The sequence below is a fragment of the Stegodyphus dumicola genome, chromosome X2, assembly GCF_044657685.1.
Source record: "Stegodyphus dumicola isolate Sdum_Otavi_A_Nest chromosome X2, ASM4465768v1".
In the NCBI taxonomy this organism is placed as follows: domain Eukaryota; kingdom Metazoa; phylum Arthropoda; class Arachnida; order Araneae; family Eresidae; genus Stegodyphus; species Stegodyphus dumicola.
The window spans coordinates 148349810-148361689 of record NC_140781.1 but is presented as its reverse complement, the minus strand read 5'-3'; the positions used below and the strand labels follow the sequence as shown (position 1 = coordinate 148361689).

Genomic DNA, 11880 nt, shown 5'->3' with positions numbered 1-11880 from the left:
TAGCCATGAGAAGCCCCCTCAGTCCCATCCTGGCTGATATCTGCATGCATTAATATGAAACTTTAAACTTCCCAGTATGGTTCCGCTACGTAGATGATACTTTTACCCTGTTTCAAGGTAATAAAGATGATTTAAATAAAGTTCTTTCAACAATGAATTCTATTGATCCTGCTATTCAGTTCACTTTTGAACTTGAGACTTGCAATTCTCTTCCGTTTCTCGACATTCTGGTCACACGTAACACATCCAACTTCAGTACTACAGTTTACCGTAAACCTTCATCGATTTGCCTCCCACCACACTTTAAATCATGTTATCCGACTAAACAAAAGTTAGCTTCATTTTACTCCTATGTTTTCCGTGCTCTACAAGTTTGCTCCTCCAAACTATCCCTTGACGAAGAACTAAATTATTTAAAAGCAATAGCTGTTGACAGGGGCTTTTCACCCAACATTATTAATCAAGCAGTTAAAAAATTCTCATCTCAACACACTAAAAGGCACACTCTTGTTTTAGGAGATTATAAAAATTCTGTTGTCATTCCCTTCTTTCCATCAATTGGCTATAAAGTTGCACATATTTTGCAGAAATTTAACTTTCGGGTCGTTTGTTCTTCCATCAATAAAATTCCGAGTTCCATACTGAAGGACCCCATTCCGGATATGAATTCCTGGGGTATTTATAGGATTCCTTGCCAGTGTGGTTTAATTTACATTGGCCAAACTAAGAGAGCCTTAAAATTTCGCGTCAAGGAGCATGAGGCATATGTTAGAGAAAAGGAAACACGGAAATCTTCTGTTGCTCAACATTGTTGGTCCGAAAATCACACTTTCAATTTTTCTGCTGCCAAAATTATTCAAAAAACATCTTCCATTGGAGAACTAGATTTTCTAGAGGCATTTCACATTCAAAAAAATTTTCTGTTCTAGTTAACGATCCTAATTCCAATCTATCTTTGCCTTCGGCCTTTAAAGACATTATGTTTTAGTTCTGGTTTCATCAACAGATGGCGCCACTACCTTATTTTCTGTTCAGGCTTTCTTAGCTGATCTGATCGTTATATCCTATGTCGTTCACAAAGAATCTCTAGGACAAGAAGTAAAGGTTCCCCGAGGCAAATGTGGCTCCGTCAGACCGAAGAGACACATTATGTATATCCCTGAAGCTTACTTTAAAGGGCCAAATCATCCCAAAGATATCCACCCTCCGTACCTCACTGCGCGTGTGCGAAATAACATCAGGAGCATGCCGTCGGCCATATTAGCAATCTTTTACCACGTTGTTCGAAAAGGTTCTTTGTTATTGTAGTCAGAGATACTTGGTTTTAGTTATGTGAAATTCTTTTAAAGACTTTTTAAATGTAATGCTGTAAGTGAAATGGTTTTGGCTATTGGGTGAAAACTTTGCTCTTGGTTTTCACAATGGTCATTCCAAATAATTGTCTAAAAGCTTTCATGGTAATTTGTTTTTAAAGTTGTTGTCGGATAATTATAATGTATTTCAGTGTTTTCAATTTATTTAGGGGTGCCTTTAATTGTCTTTAATTATTTTTTCTGTTTCAGTTAGCTATTGCAAATTTTGCTTTTAAAATTTCACTGTAAAATTTTAACTATGGATTCATAAAAAATTATTACGTTTTGTATGGCATGTGTTTCCCCCCCTTTTAAGTTTACAGAAGAAAAGAATTAAGAAATTTATTTCATTTAAATTTTGTTTTCGTATGGCTCGCTGTTTAAATTGAAAGTAAAAATTGGACAGGATATGTATAATTCGCCCAAAATTCCAACTAACATCCTTTTGCTCATAAAACTCCAGAAATGTATGAAAATAAAACTTGAGTTATTTCAAAGTAAAAAATTTACTATCTCCTCGAACTGCGCTGTTTAAATTTCACCCTGCGCTGGTGTTTCACTGCATAGCCGTGGCTCTTCGGTACAGCGGCGCAGAGGCTAAACAGGTTTACATTGTGTCTATGGAAGCTTTCATTCAAGCACGAAAAGTGCTAATTTAATAAAAATGTTTATTAAACCTTCTCAAGACTCTGTCGTTAGCCTCAGAAACAACGATAATTCGCTGCCACGCTGTTAGGAGCTTGGATTTAGTTTATGCTACTAAAGCAAGTCAAATTATGGAGGCTGCGCATGATATCTTGAAGCAATTTTTTTCAATATTTGGCATAAAATTTCTTAAATCATCTTGTTCAAAAATATTGAACGACTTTCTCGTTCTTCATAGTAAATTAATTGCTAAACTAAAGCCTTTTTCAACTAGGTAAGAAGAGAGAAAAGTCAATAATGTTCGGTAACAACTTTTATTTTGGGATATTATTCTCGGATGGCTTTTAAATTTTAAAATTTATCGCATCATCCCTGTTATAAATAGGACCATGTGCTTGAATTTACTCCTTCAATGCATTCACTCTTCCCGCATAATAACATTAAGGTAAAATATGTCACAATTTAGCAGTTTTATGCGCCAAGCTAGAACATTCAAATTTTCATTGTCCAGAAAGCGAACATTAAAATCTTCTTTTAAATTTTGCCCAAACGTCTTTCACAACAACAGTATATATATCAACAGTATATAAGAGTATATCTTCTGATGAGGTTTTGGGATTAGGGTGTCGATCAGCACTTTTTGTCGCTATTTTATACTGCATTTTGATTTATACCGCATAAATACTTCGCATATTTTGAAAAAGCATTATTTATTTAAAAAATATGTTACAAATTTTCGTATATTTCTTCCTTACGCCTCTCCGTCTTGTGGTAGCGTGGCCGAGCGGTCTAAGGCGCTGGTTTAAGTCACCAGTCTCTTCGGAGGCGTGGGCTCGAATCCCACCGTTGCCAAGTAACTGTTTTGTGGTTTACCGCTCATCTAAATGATGAAGTTTTGAGTTTCAGTCAGCATTTTTTTCACCATTTTATACTGCAATTTTCGCATACAAGATTTGTATGTTTTAAAAAAGCATTATTGATTTTAAAAATATGTTACAAATTTTGTTATATTATTTCCATACTTTAATTTTATATGATTTGTTCCTTACTACATTAAATCATATGGTAGCGTGGCCCAGCGGCTATAAGATGCTGGTTTAAGCACCGAATCGCCTTGGACGCCATGGATTCGAACCCGTGGCCTGCGAGAATTTAGATGGCCGGGTCAGCTGCAGAATCACGTGATTTGACGTCTGAACCAAAGGTCTGAACTTTCACCCTTCGCTGCATTGTGTGGACACTGCAAGCGAAGAATTCTTACGTTAAATTGTTGTGCTGTTTTTTTTTTTTCCATTATTCGTGTCTTTTCTACTGCTAAATTTAAGTAAGGTTGTTAAGGATATTTTCGTTTCTAAATTCAGATTACCAGTTAATTTATTTGTTAATAAGAATAACGATCGACGTCTATGTAGAGCTAAGTCTTCATCATGCCTGCACCATGTTACGTTCCAGCATGCAAATCCAATTACTATGGCACCAATGAATATTCAATGATCAGTATTCAGATTTCCAAAGGATAATGTAAAACGGGATTTATGAATAAAAAAAGTTCCAAGGAAAAATTTTATTAAGTGTTCGCAGCGTTGTGTGTGAAAAACATTTTCGAAAAGATGATATTATTATATTCGATAAGATTATTTACCAACAAACGAAGGTACTTTTATTCAGATGTGTAGAGGGCACCCTAAATTAAATAACGATGCTTACCCACGCATTTTTTCTGGTTGTCTAAAATACTTATCTGAGAGTTAAACACTTCAGAGGATGAGCAGGGAGGAAAAAAGAGATGGAAAATCATATTTTTAATGAATTTCTGAGAAAGGACATTTGAGGATTTTTCTTCTGTATTACCGAATAAATTAAATATTTTAGGTACTTCAGATATTATTTTACACAAAGCTGTTGCTGGTATTTATATTTTATTGCTCAGTTTTCATCCACATCCTAAAATTGAAAAAAGTATCTTTGTATTACTTCATATGGATATAGCAGTTTATCTAGGAGATAAAACTGTTGGAATGGAAGCATTTAAAAATGTATTAAAAGAATACCTTTATGGAGTGAACATGAAAGCATTTATAATTATGCCAAAGGAATGGTAGTTAAAGACATTAAAAAATCGAATTATAACTTATCAGTATATAACTGGGAAGTCCATATTGAAGGAAAACCACCTGAGGATCCTACTTACGGAACAGAACATTTTATTTTAGAACAAATAAAGATATACAATAAAAGTAAAATGGCTAGGAGGTATAGCAGTGACATTTTGATCTTCGCATATTCATTATATATCAAATCAGCTGCTTGTTATCGTTGCCTTTATGACAGTCAACTAATCTGACTTCCCTCCATTAATCATCTCCAAAAAATTCCTGGCCTGTTAAAGCTTAATGGATCGACAAGTAGTGAAGCTAATAGCAAATATGTAAAAGGAAAAGCTAAAAGACTACTGGAACATGAAAAACTGGTGAATCTATTGAATGATGAAAGTTTATGTTAAAAAAAAAGGTGGCATATAAAGGAAAAGCATTAATTGGCTTTGCTAAAAATTTTCAAGGTATTGAAGCAACGTCTGTTCAACACTTCATGATTTCTTCCTTATTGTCAGATTACAAAGTCATCATTGTATTGGTACCAGTGAGTAAAATGACTGCAGTGGATCTTCATGGTTTGATTTTTGAAAGTTCTGCAGTTATTAGAAGATGCAGGTTTTACTGTTTTGTGCATTATATCAGATAATAACCGAATAAATTGCAATATGTTTCAGAAACTTAGCAAAGGATTCGCATCTGGACATATAAAAAATCCAGTCAATGAATCAAAGGATTTATTTCTTCTTTTTGATTCTGTGCATCTATTAAAGTCGATCAGAAATAATTAGATAAACCAAACTGATGCTGAGAAAACTTTTGTGCGCCCCGACTTGAACGACTTTCTCGATAAGACTTGAACGACTTTTTCGATAAGACGGTTTCTCCTAAATTTTCATTCTTGAGAAAAATGTTTAGCATTGAAAAAGAATCTATTATAAGGTATGCCCATCGATTAAATTTTAAAACATTATACCCATCAAACTTCGATCGTCAAAATGTTCAACTTGTTCTGAACATTTTTCATGAAAGTACTTCTGCAGCTTTACAGATGTATGCCAATCAGTATTCTTCTTTTCTTAACTGGGACGATACAGAATCATTTTTAAAACCAATAAAGAAATGGTGAGACATAATGAACGTAAATCAGGTGAAGAAAGGATTTAGACTCCGAAATCCCAACTGTGAACCATTTCTATCAGTAAATGACGAAAGATTAACTTTCATGGAAACATTCTCGAACTGGTTGAAAGAATGGAAAAAGCTGAATCAAAAACGCAGATGTGGTAGCTTAAGTGAAGAAACTTTCTTTGCTTTAATTCACGCAGCATCCACAATGGTTCTCATAATTAAACATATTTTGTTCAGAGGCACAAAATATATACTTACAGGCAAATTTCAGACAGATAATATAGAATCTAGGTTTTCTTCATATCGGCAAATGTCAGGAGGATCTTTTCTTGTGTCTGTGCAAGAAATTCTTGAATCCGAGATAAAATTGAGAATAAAATCGATTCTTCATTTACATTCCAATAGATATGGAAAAACTCATTTAAAAATGTTGGTATCTGATGTATGTGCAGTACATACAATTGACTGTTCTCCATTTATAGGAATACTAGATGATATTGATATTGATTCAGTGAAATAATGCTGAAGCTGAAGTCCTAACATATGTGTCTGGCTACTGTGTATTTAAATTGAAAATTGACTGTCTGTCATGTAAGTCATTATTTTTTACTGATAAGAGTTTGATTTGCGAAAAGAAAATCAGGAAATTCACGCAGATTGCAATCAAGTGATGTACGCAAACTATTTAAACCTTATTAAACGAGGTGGTTTTATACTTCCATCTTCAAATATTGTATCATGTGCTTTGCCATAATTAAATAATCCAATCTAAATATTATATTTGTCGTGACAGTGTGCTTCTTAATATTTCAGAAACTTCTATCTCCTGATTACGAAATTTTATTTCTAAATTCAAAACAGAAACAACATTTTTTACTGGTCAAACTTACAGAGATATATGTAGAAAACATTCACATGTTTGATGTTCATGAAACTTGTTTAATGTGTGGAATTCCCTTTTCTAGCAGATTTCAAGAAATAATGAGCACCACTTCAATATTTATTTAAACAATTATACTAAAGTTCTTCAAAATAATATGCATTCAGAAACCGATGAAAGGAAACTTAAAAAAGTCAAGAATACAAAACGAAATGAGTGGTATGTAAATGACTTCGTTTTATTTTTTTAATTTGAAACATAGTATATGATGCAGTTCAGCTATATTTTCAATAATGTATCTTTTACATTTTAAATGTATTAATCTTTTTGCTCTTTTCTTATTATTTGAAAAACCTCCATGGTTTTTCAAAATAAATTATCCATTGCGATTAATTATTGCATCAATATACTAGTACAACTTGCACAGTATTTGCTTAATTAGACAGAATGATGGTTTGTTCTGTGTATAGTTGTTTTGAGATTTTCGTTTAGCAAATTTATTGATTTTACGCTTTTATGAAACATTATATGGATGGCTTTTATTTGTAAATATTTTGTTTATTATGCATGTATATATAAGTAATAATGTAAATATTGTTATAATTATTTCTATAGATAGCATATAAATGTGTGAAAATTATTCGTCTTCTGTAATGTTGCAGCAAAATTGTAATTTATTTAATTTACAATGTTTTGATATTTTAATTTTTTTTTCTGTGGCTTTTGATCTGCTGTTTTTTTGTTTTTTTTATAAGATAGTACTTTAAATGAATTAATTATTTGCGTAATTTTTGGAAGCTCTGAAATATTTATAGTCTTAAGGAAAAATAATTTTTTATGCCTTTTAATTTCCTAAATTATATTTACTTCTTGTTGGTGAATTATTTATACTTCTAAATCTTTTCATTGCGCAAACTGTAAAGATATAATTACGTTAATAAATAACAGCCTTTTTTATTTACTTATTTCAAAACTTTCTTTTTCAGTATATCCTAACAAATTCTGTAAAAACATTGCACAAGCAAACGTAAAACATGGCATAGAAAATTTAGTGAATATTTCTTAAAAAATAATATTTATTCAGTTGTTAATCTTAACTGCAAATGAATATACGACCTTTTATATACGTTTTCCCGTCAAGTCTCTGGAAATTTAATTATTATGCTTTATTAAAAACAAAGGGATGTATACAACGAACGAAATGCCCGCATTCAAATCTGAAGCAAACTCACAGAAGGATCGGACGCCTTTCGTGACGTCACTCGTAGCTAACCAGGTCATGTTATATCCAGTTGGCCGTTTCGAACCCCACCGCTGCCGGGTAATCGTTTTAATAAATAAGATTTCTTCTTTACTAAACTTTTCATGTGGTAGCGTGGCCGAGCGGTCTAAGGCGCTGGTATAAGGCACCAGTCTCTTCGGAGGCGTGGGTTCGAATCCCACCGCTGCCAGGTTAATAATTTTGTGGTTAACCGCTCTAGATGAAGAAGTTGTGAGTTTCGATCAGCACTTTTTGTCTCTATTTTGTATTGCATTTTTCGCATAAAAAGTTCGTATGTTTTAAAAAAGCATTATTGATTTTAAAAATATGTTACAAATTTTTGTATATTATTTCCTTATCTTAATTTTATATGTTTTCTTCCTCACTCGATTGTATGATGCGGTACCGTGGAAGAGTGGTCTAAGGCTCCCGACCTCTTCTGAAGCGAGGGTTCGAATCTTACTGTTGCCAGATCATTTTGAAGTTTTGGGTTTCGATCAGCATTTTTTTTCCCAGTATTTTATATTGAATTTTTGGCATAAAAAATTTGTGTATTTTGAAAAGGCATTATGGATTTAAAAAATATGTTACAAATTTTCGCATATTTTTTCCTTAGTACGTTATATCAGTAAGCGATTAATTATCTATTTTACATTATTAAATTTTTTTTGGGGTAATCTTCCTTATGTTGCTCAATTGCCCATCATATTCAGCTATTGACCCCCAGCAAACCCCTTTGATCATCATTGAACCCCTTTAAAATTCAGGGAGTCAATACCGACCCTGCCAGGAAACCCATGGTCTATAACGAGGTTCAATATACTTCAGTTTAAGATATTAACATAAGAACTTTTTAAAATCACACATGAAAGGGACGATACTGGAATTTAGAGCTTAAGGGGAAAAAAATTAAGAAGTTATCTTCAATTAAATTTTAAGGTCTTATGAAATCCAGATTCAGAACGAAAAGGATGCAGAGGAAGATGGAGCCTCCAAATTGACAAGTGGTAAGAAGCTGTAGGTGATTCTTTAATTTTTGAAGCTAAAGTGTAGGTTGCATTGAGACCTTGCAATTATCCTGGGTGAAAAAGTTAAAGTTTTCAAAAAAGTGCAAATAAGAAAAGCAGCTGAAATTTTGGAAACATTTAGTTAAAAGCTATTTATGAAACAAACGAACACAAAGGGATTTTGATTTATTTATCCATTATATACGAACATGGTCGTATACATATACTATACAGGTATTATCTGTTGTATTTTACACTTGTTTGATTTTTTTCCCTTATATAATCTGCTGATTGTGTAAAGTTAAAAGTAATTAATTATCAAATTGTATTTGCTTATTCCTCTTTATTCCCATGAGCTATCGTGTTTACAACTAAACAGATGTCTAACGAGACTGCAATAGTATGGAAAAGGAGTAACAAAAGGATTGTTAGACTAAAACTAAACTATCCTATAACTAAAAAATGCAAACTATAACTAAAGATATCCTATACATAAAAACTTAAACTAGCCTAAACTAAACTTGAACTATCCTAAACTAAACATAAACTGTTCTATAATTATAAAAACTAAAACTAAATTATCCTAAACTAAAATAATTGTTAGACTATTCCTCGTAATTTAAAAAATGAAAATTAACAAATAACACTACTGTTCGAGAGAAATTCAATAATTGTAATACTTAAATCAGTCGAACACCACATTTAAGTTTCACCTGTCAACTTAGTATCGGCAGTGTGGTTTCAAACACTATACTCTGACTCTAACACATACAAAATTCACTCATCAAATTCAAAGGTCAGGCAAGCAAGCTGCTCGCCTCTTTCAGACTAATACTTTATACTAGATGATACGTTATACTATTACTTTCTCTAAACATAACTTCTCCCTATATTTAGCCCCCTATATTTTTAAATTAATGTGTATTCTTATTAAGGGAAAAAAGAAAGTACGGAAAGAATTAACATAAAAATGACGCGTTAGTTAAAATAAATATTATAAAAATAATATCTAAAAATGATTTCTGAAATTTAATAATATACTTATATATTTTTTCTTCCGTATAAATATTCGATTTTTTCATTTGAAAAATTTCTTCCCGTAAAATACAGCCACATAATGAGAGTTTAGTTCTTCCACCACCATTTACGTTACAACAAGAGAATTCTGTAACACATATAACGCTTAAAATGTGTGTTAATGGACTATTCATGTTATCAGTAAGGTTGTACAGGTCAGTAACAAGCAATTAGTAATTAAGTTTTCGCGAAATCAAAAGTCATACAATGATTCTTGACACTATGAGCGAGTCGGCGTTCGTAAACACCACGTAGTTCAAGGATCAATTCTACTTTTTTGGTTTTTAATGATTACTTTCGTCTAACAAACCCTTAATTTTGTGGCAATTAATAATACACTTGTGTGGTCTCAATTAATATGTTTTTATGATGTATCTTTCCGATTTACACATCACACTGGCCCAAATATAAGATGGCCACACATATTAACACTACACTTTCGAAAACATAGGATCAGTATATGGAACAAAAAGAAAGGCTTTCCATATCAGATGGTCTTAACTATATGAACTCGATAAGGTGAAGGTTTTTTCAATAAATACAATTAAAATTAACCGATCTTTGCCGAAAATGTTAATAACTTGTCTTCTTTTAACGACAAACTTAAGAAATATGATAAGTTATTTTAACATACAACAGGAGAAGCGAGAAAATAAAACTTCATTAATAAAAATAGCTATAACTCTATTTATCAGAAGAAGCATGAAGTTTGCTCAGAATCTTGTTCCATTAAATGGTTCTCCTATCATTAAATTTTTTTAATCTAGACAAGCTGTTTTATGATCTTAGTGTCATGAGTAACTTTTACCAATTTTATCCATCTGCCATTCTTCCAACAGCCCGTCATTTTTCATAATCATTTAAATATTTCTTCTGGATACATCCAATTATACTATAGTCAAAATCCACTTTTACTAACTGAAAACATATTTACAACATGAATTATCAATGTTTCATCTGTACTGTTCCGCTGCGTAATCAATTAATGCTTTCAAAACTTTCATATACTTATACACGAAGGACCTTATAAAGATATTGGCCATTAGATTTGAAAATTTAGACTACTTTGTACATTGTGTGTAGGCAGGAAACGCATTGTTTATCAAATTGATTAGGTCAACATTTCGGAATTTTTGTCAAATCTTTCGATTGCTTGGTTAAAAAAATTATTCTAGAGTACGTGAGGGTTACCTGCTTAAGATGAGAGAAACCTTTATGGAAGCGGGCTCATATTCACGTGAGACGAGGTGAAAACCACGAAATCCTTGCAGCCAGTCATCAGATACTGAACCATGGAGGTAAAAAAGGACTTCCTACCTCCATGCAACAGAATCCGAGAGGAACTCCCAATTTTCCACAATTTCAATATCTCAGCCACTGGTGGACCGAAACTTTTTAAACCCTTAATTGGATAATGATGCATTTTAAAGTTAACATAATGTTATGAGAAATTATCACCTTCTCCTGTATGTGCTATGTTGGTGTAAAGCGTTCGTACGTCTGGCTGGTAATTGTTCGAGTCCCGGTGATGACACAGTTGATTTCGCTGGCTCAAAAAAAAAAAAAAAAAAAAAAAAAAAAAATCTACAAGTTTCCAAAATATCGCACAACTAAAATGTGGCAGATGATAACTCGTCATCACCTAAACTTAGTTGAATGGCTCTTATACTCAGTGGCGTAACTAGGCCGCTATTGGCCCCCCTAATAAATTTACAGTACTAATACCCTCGCCCCCAAAAACTCGAGGTTTCCAGCAGCCAACATTTTGACAATGATTTTTATAGGATTAGGATTAATAGTTAAAAATCTGATTGTATCGCTTTCCTTGTATCGCTTATTCAATTGTACACTTTTTGCTGCATTTCATTTAAAGTTATTTCCTCGAATAATTTTAACTGAATTACCCGATCCCTCAAGGCAAGTTGAAAATGACATAAAAAATTGCAAATTTTGAATTAAATATCCCGGTCAGTTTTTGTCGTACGGGAATCAAACTTCTTCTAATTTATTTTTTCATAACGAGTACAAAACTTTCCCAAGTATAAGTATAGGAACCTCGAGACCGAATGAAAAGTTAAATTTCGTTATTTGCGATTTTTTTTTTAACTTGACATAGCCAAAACATTTTTCGTCATTTAAAACACTTCTGTAATGTGAAGATATGACTACGACCAATGACTGTGGTCGTGATGTAGTGGTCAGCACATTCAGCGCGTATCGAGAGGTTCGTGTTTAGAGTCCCGGCCAGGGCATTGCTCATTTTTCATCTCTCCTGCTTTCAAATAAAAATCTAATGTCTCTACAGTGGCGCCCGAACTAAAATGGGGATGATGATTCTCCACCACCAGGATTTAGCGAGTGGGTCCCCTAATCTCCAGTCGCCCTTTAAAAGGAGAAGTATGAAGGTATTTCTCCCGCCTTCTTGGCATGCCTA

General features: G+C 32.8%; 1 non-coding gene across 1 annotated transcript; it reads left to right on the top strand.

Annotated features, from left to right (window-relative positions):
• The first annotated feature begins 7470 nt into the window (after positions 1–7470).
• Positions 7471–7552, top strand: TRNAL-AAG (transfer RNA leucine (anticodon AAG)). The gene has a single exon. It is a non-coding gene; the product is annotated as a tRNA-Leu (tRNA).
• The last annotated feature ends 4328 nt before the right edge of the window (positions 7553–11880 follow it).